Below are 6378 nucleotides of genomic sequence, written 5' to 3'. Positions count from 1 at the left end.
CCAGCTCTGCCCCTTATAAGCTGCATGGCATAGGCAGTCCTTTAGCCCCTCTGAACCCCAGGGGTTTCTATCTGTGAAAGAGGAGGACACACCACCAGCCACAGAGGAACACACATGAAGGACCCCTCGGGCCCCTCTCCGATGGCCAGCTCTGACCCTCGCCAGCTCCTTCAGCCCCCCACCCTTTTTTCCAGCACAGATGCCCCTCACCTACCCCCTCAAGCCCACCTCTTCCTGGCACCTCCCTCCCTCACCCCTGTCCTTTTCTCTGTACTTCTGAGCAACCCACCTCGAATACATTGCTCCACCTAATCACTGGGACCCACTATACACGGTGATGGGAGGGGGTCCCTGTCCTGCTACCAGTGCCATGAGTGACCCCTGACCACACCATGGGCTTTTGAGTCCCCACACTGTATCCAGGGCTCAGTTCCCAGCAGTTTTCTCTCAAGTGTCCACGGATTCCTGGCTGGGCTCTCTCATTCCGTTGAGAGAGGCGGGGAGGTGGCTGTCTGGTCACCTGCCACGCTCAGGTATTGTGTAGTGCGCCCTACGTGTGCCACACGGTTCCCTGGGGGGGCCTGTTCCTGCCACTAGTTCACAGACAGGGAGCTGGGAGGATAAGGGGGCTCCCCAAGACCCTAGTCAATGGGGAGCTGAGGTTGGAACCCCCGTCTGTCCGTTTGCCCAGCTTGAGCCCTTTCCACCTTCCTGCGCCACTCTCTCTATGCATCTCCAACATACATCTTTGTCTTGAACTCATTCTGTGAAGTAGAGGGAAACCAAGAGAGGGGGCGATTCCCCTAAAGTCACTAGCCTGGGACTAGAACCAAGCTCAGGCCATCTCTGAAACCGGACAAGGATGGGTCCGGGCTGCCTGTCACTACTTGAGCCAATGGAGCAGGCACAGGGTTGAATCATGTATGAGTGCTTATTCCAATACTGCCAGCAGTATGGGAGAGCAGCAGGCCATCCACGAAAATCTGCTCTGCACCCCTCCATATGCTTACATTGGGAAGAAGGACAAAGATTACCTGGGAAAGTCGGAGTGACAGGCATGGGGAAGCAGGTATAGTATAACGGTTACAGGTTACAGGCAATGCAGGCTGGTGGTCGCAAAGGGAGGGCACCTGTGGGACCAGATTGTTTTGGCAACAGGCTTGTTAAACTTTCCATGATGATAGGCAGCTCTGGAAGAGAGGAATGGACGCATTCCGAGGTTGACTCCCATGTCCCGGGGCATACAACTCTCAGCCAGGTCAGAATGTGCTTTCTCTAATCAGAACAGAACAATCGGAATAACAGAGCATGATTAATGTGTCTTACAGCTATCGCGAGGACCCACTGTTCTATGTCTGCCCCTAACATCCCCACTCGCCCACCATGTCTTAGAGGCAGGGACCAAGGTGTGTCTAGGCTCAGCCTCCTCCCTGGAAGGAGCTCGCCCACAGTGGGCATGACCTTGGCCCAAGGGCTGGAGGCAGGATTGGGAGGGTCTCTAGACCCAAAGTCAGAGGCCTCCTCGGCGTGGTCTGAGGGGGTGACCCACAGAGCTGGCCACTGCCCTTGCTCGGAAGTGCCTCTGTCAAGGTGAGGAGCAGAGAGGGCCTGCCTCAGCCTGAGCTCTGCTGGGCGATACCACCTTGAAACTCTCTGCCTCAGCAGAGCCAGGCTTTGCCATTGCAGCATGGCGCTCCGTCAGTCATTGGCTTGTGGGCACAGGGCCCAGTGGTATTAGCAGACCTGGGGCCCAGCACACGCCTTTAGGACTAAGCCTGGGAGATGCTCCCTCCTTCCCTACACTCCGCAAATGGGTAAAGGGGCCTTGGAATTTTGGACAAAAAAAATCCTACCATCCCAGGTGTCAGGGTGGGCCTGGAGGTCAGGGCCAACTACAGACTCATCACCCTCAGAACTGGAAATGACCTTTGAGGTCACCAAAGGCCACCAAGCTCCCACCAAAGAGAGTGAGAGACTTTTCCCAGGTTACACAGCATGGAGGCCAAAGAGCAGGGACTCGAACCCGGCTCTGGGAGCTTTCCCTCTCGGTCCCCAGCACAGCCTCCGCCTCCTTTCTAATTGGATCACCTCCCCTCCCCCATCCCTGCAGGTGCAGGGAGGGGTGCACACAGGCCCAGCACGGAGGGTCCAGGGAGCTGCCTGGGCTGAGAAGCTGCAGGAATAAAGTTGCTGACCAACCCATCGAACCACTCATTCACACCACAGACCAAGCACATAGTCTCTGACCTTGGACCTTATAATTTGACCTGGGGGAGCTCACTGAGGTGGGAATAGCACCAAGTGTAGGAAGCCCTGAGATGCTCTGCCCTTAGGATGCAGCTGGGTGAGTGTTACCAGCTCTCAGCCCAGCAATAAAGGAGGGGCTGCCTCTGAGATCCTTGTGGGAAGATGGCTGAACTAGCGGTGGCTCCAGCTGGGCCTCAGACATCTGAGTTGGCAGAGAAGGAGTGGGGAGCATTTCCTCCATTACACCTGCCCCAAGGTTGCCAAACGCCAGAATCACCAGGCCAGGTGGGCACAGAGCACCTCCAGGTGGTGGGTTCACCTCATTCCTCTCTTCTGGGGCCGTCCCATCTCAGGTATGAAGTCATCTCATTCCAGAGTTGGCCAGGAAATATTATTGGCCAATGCCATGCCTCCACTTGCCAGATTCACAAACCTGACTGATCATCAGCATCCTATCCAGATCCCTGGGCCCTGCTCCAGCACACTGCACAGCATCAGCACACTGCATCAGCATCAACAACCCACTGCATCAGCATCAGCCCACTGCATCAGCATCAGCCCACTGCATCAACATCAACAACCCACTGCATAAACATCAACAACCACTGCATCAGCATCAGCCCACTGCATCAGCATCAGCCCACTGCACAGCATCAGCCCACTGCACCAGCATCAGCCCACTGCATCAACATCAACAACCCACTGCATCAGCATCAGCCCACTGCATCAACATCTGCCTACTGCACCAGCATCAGACCACTGCATCAGCATCTGCCTACTGCACCAGCATCAGCCCACTGCATCAGTATCAGCCCACTGCACAGCATCCAGCCCACTGCATCAACATCAGCCCACTGCACAGCATCAGCCCACTGCATCAGTATCAGCCCACTGCATCAACATCAGCCCACTGCACAGCATCAGCCCACTGCATCAGTATCAGCCCACTGCACAGCATCAGCCCACTGCATCAGCATCAGCCCACTGCACAGCATCAGCCCACTGCATCAGCATCAGCCCACTGCACAGCATCAGCCCACTGCACCAGCATCAGCACACTGCATCAACATCAACAACCCACTGCATCAGCATCAGCCCACTGCATCAGCATCTGCCTACTGCACCAGCATCAGCCCACTGCATCAGCATCTGCCTACTGCACCAGCATCAGCCCACTGCATCAGTATCAGCCCACTGCACAGCATCCAGCCCACTGCATCAACATCAGCCCACTGCACAGCATCAGCCCACTGCACAGCATCAGCCCACTGCACAGCATCACCAGGACAAGGTAGGTGCTAGGACTGTTTTCTTTCTGGTAACCAGCCAGGCCTGGGGGAGGGACAGCAAGGGAAGTAGGCCCCAGGGAAACTGAGGGAAGGGAAGAGGGGGCTGCAGGGCCTTAAGCTCCTGGTGGCAGCCAGATCCATGGGCTCCGGGGGAGGACGAAGAGAGAAGAGGCTGGATGAGCCAGGACAGAGCAGTCTGGAGCCAGGCAAGCAGGGACCAGATACTGGATAAGTCTTTGTGCCTCTCTGGGCCTCAGTTTTCTTCTCTGGGAAATGGGAAGATCAGCACTACTTCACAGGCATGTTAGAGGCGAAATAAATAAAGCACCTAGCACAGACTGGTGGCCATATTGCATTTATTCACAGATATTTATAAAGCGCCTACTATGTGCATTGATATGGAAAAACAAACAAATGAGCAACAACAAAAAACAATAAGAAGAGAAACCCTAAGGGCATACCAATTGGAAGGACTGGGGGCAGAGACAATCCCAATACAGTGTGCTCAGCTGTGATAGGGTGAGGGGCTTACAGGGGGTGTGGCAGGCTCTCTGGGGGTGAACAAATGTCCCTGACTCAGGCGCTGGCCCCATGACCGGTCCCAGGATCTGGGTGAATCTGAATGCCAAGCTCGCCCATGTTTGATGCCCCCCTTCTAAGGGCAGGGGCTGTCACAGCCCCTCACAATGGTCTACACAACCCTCAGGGAAGCCCATGGCTGGGTCAATGTTGGCTACAGCCTGAGCCCTGTGCCTGGTGGGAGAACTGTCCTGGCTCTGGTCCCAATGTTCTCCTCAGCCACCCACAGCATGGGTGGCACAGGAGGCCCACACTGCATAAGGGCGAAGGGCGTATTGTCAGCCCACCACTGTGCCGTGCTCACCCTCCTAGGCTAGGGTCCCTGCAGGCCAGAGCCGGTGTCTCTTGCTTCCCCTGGTCCCCATGCAGACCCAGGCACAGAGCGGGGCAGTACTGTGGGCAGTGTACTGCCTGTGGTCACCCTCCCAGGGTGGGGGCGTGGTGGAGGCAGTCTCAGGGGCTGGCTACCCATGGGGCCTGAGCCTGGGAATCAGGTGGGTGTGTGTCCATCCTATGAGAGCGGGTGAGGCACGCTGAGGGCAGTTACCGACCGGTTAACCATTTGGGGCAAAACATTCTGTGCCGTGAGTGGGTGGGTACGGATGAACCATGAGACTCTATATAGAACCCACAGCTGGGCCTCCCAGCCCAGCCACAGGCAATGTCCCCAGCCACTGGGTCAGCTTGGGGTGCCTGGAAAAAGCCACCAAAGTTTCCCACGCCATCCCCAAGAGGCCATAGTCCCCTGAACCTCGTCTGTGCCCTGTGGCCCCCACCTGCCCAGGCCTGGGCTGAGCACTCCCGGAGAGAGTGGGCATCCCCTTGCTGGGCCCAGGACTATCTCCCGCGAACCCCAACCCCAGCAGGGCAGCCACTGCCTCTCCTAACTCAGCTCTCAGCACATCAGGCTGCTCCTGTGTTATGGCCTCCGGAGCCACCCGCCCCCTCACTTTGGGGGCAGGGTCTTCTTCCCCAGCAGAGGGGCAACAATAAAAAGAAAAGAAACAAACAAGAAGGGAAGCCCTGGCCAGCCCCACACTCTGACCCCTCCGCAGCCCCTGCAGCGTAGGAGGAGGCCCCGTCTGTGGAGAGAGAACCGCTGCCTCCCATGGGCCGGAGGTGGGGCAGGAGGTGGGGCTCCGGGTGCCGGTTCCCAGCACAGCGTCTCCCGGCAGCACCTTGCTCCATCCCTGCCGTGCAAGGGCTGAGTCACTGTTCCTCAGAGCCTCAGTGTCCCCGTTCACACAATGAGGCGCCTCTTCCCAGAGCCTTCCTGCTTCCTAGGAAGGTTGTTCAAATAAATGAGATCACCCTCCGGAGGAGCCATCCTCGGCCTGGGGCTGGTTCTGCTGGTTGTGGCCGGATGTGCGGCGGGGGCCTGGGGATACGATGCCACCTGCCTGGCCTGCATCCTTGTCCTGGCTGCTGCTCAGGCAGGGAGAGGCGCCAGCCGCTGACAGAGCAGCACCTGCAGGCCCAGCCCGCAGGCGGGGCTGCAGTGGCCTCTGCAGGCAGGGGGTCCGGGCCGCAGCCATGGGAAGGAGCTCGCCGTCCTTGTCCTCCCCGGAATCAGGGCCAGAAGGGCCGTTAGCTGGGGCTCATCTCACTCCTCGCTTCCTGTGGCTTCTGCGGTCCAGCGCGGGCCTGGGACCGGCCCCAAAGCCCCACCCCAGCTGCCCACTTCCTAGCTAGACAGAAAGATAGCCACTGCCCCACCCGCTCCTGCCCCCTCCCCGCCCAAGCCCCGCCCCCCGCCTCCAGGCACCAGGATGCAGCAGGGGTTGGGACACCCAGGTCTGATTGTGCAGCAGCAGACAGTCCCAGGCCTGTCCGTGAATCGGGGTGGGGTGGGGGCACCCCTCCTCTCACTCACCCCTTCCACCCACTCCCACTTCTAGTGGAAAACCAGGAAAGCAGGCTCACCCCACCCCATGGTTTCCGGATTCACTCAAAGGCAGACTTCCTGGTGTCAGGCTCCTCCCCTGAAAGGGGCGGGGCCCACAGGGTCCTGGGCGTGGCTGCGCGGGGCTGCCCTGGCCCCTCCCCAGGATGCATTTCCCACCACCCCACCCGCAGGCTGCCAGGGAGGATGGTCCTGCTCCCCAGGACAACCTACGCCCCAGCACCCCATCCCGAGCGGCAGCTGACCATTTAAGGAAACATTCCTGAGAGATTCCCCCTTTCTCTTGGGCAATGGAGGCCCTAACCATCTCCCCTCCCCCGGTGCCTCTCCCAAGAGAACCCAGACTTTTATCCTGCCCCC

Source organism: Myotis myotis, unplaced genomic scaffold (assembly GCF_014108235.1).
Source record: "Myotis myotis isolate mMyoMyo1 unplaced genomic scaffold, mMyoMyo1.p scaffold_m19_p_17, whole genome shotgun sequence".
Classification (NCBI taxonomy): Eukaryota; Metazoa; Chordata; class Mammalia; order Chiroptera; family Vespertilionidae; genus Myotis; species Myotis myotis.
This window is presented reverse-complemented; position numbering follows the sequence as displayed.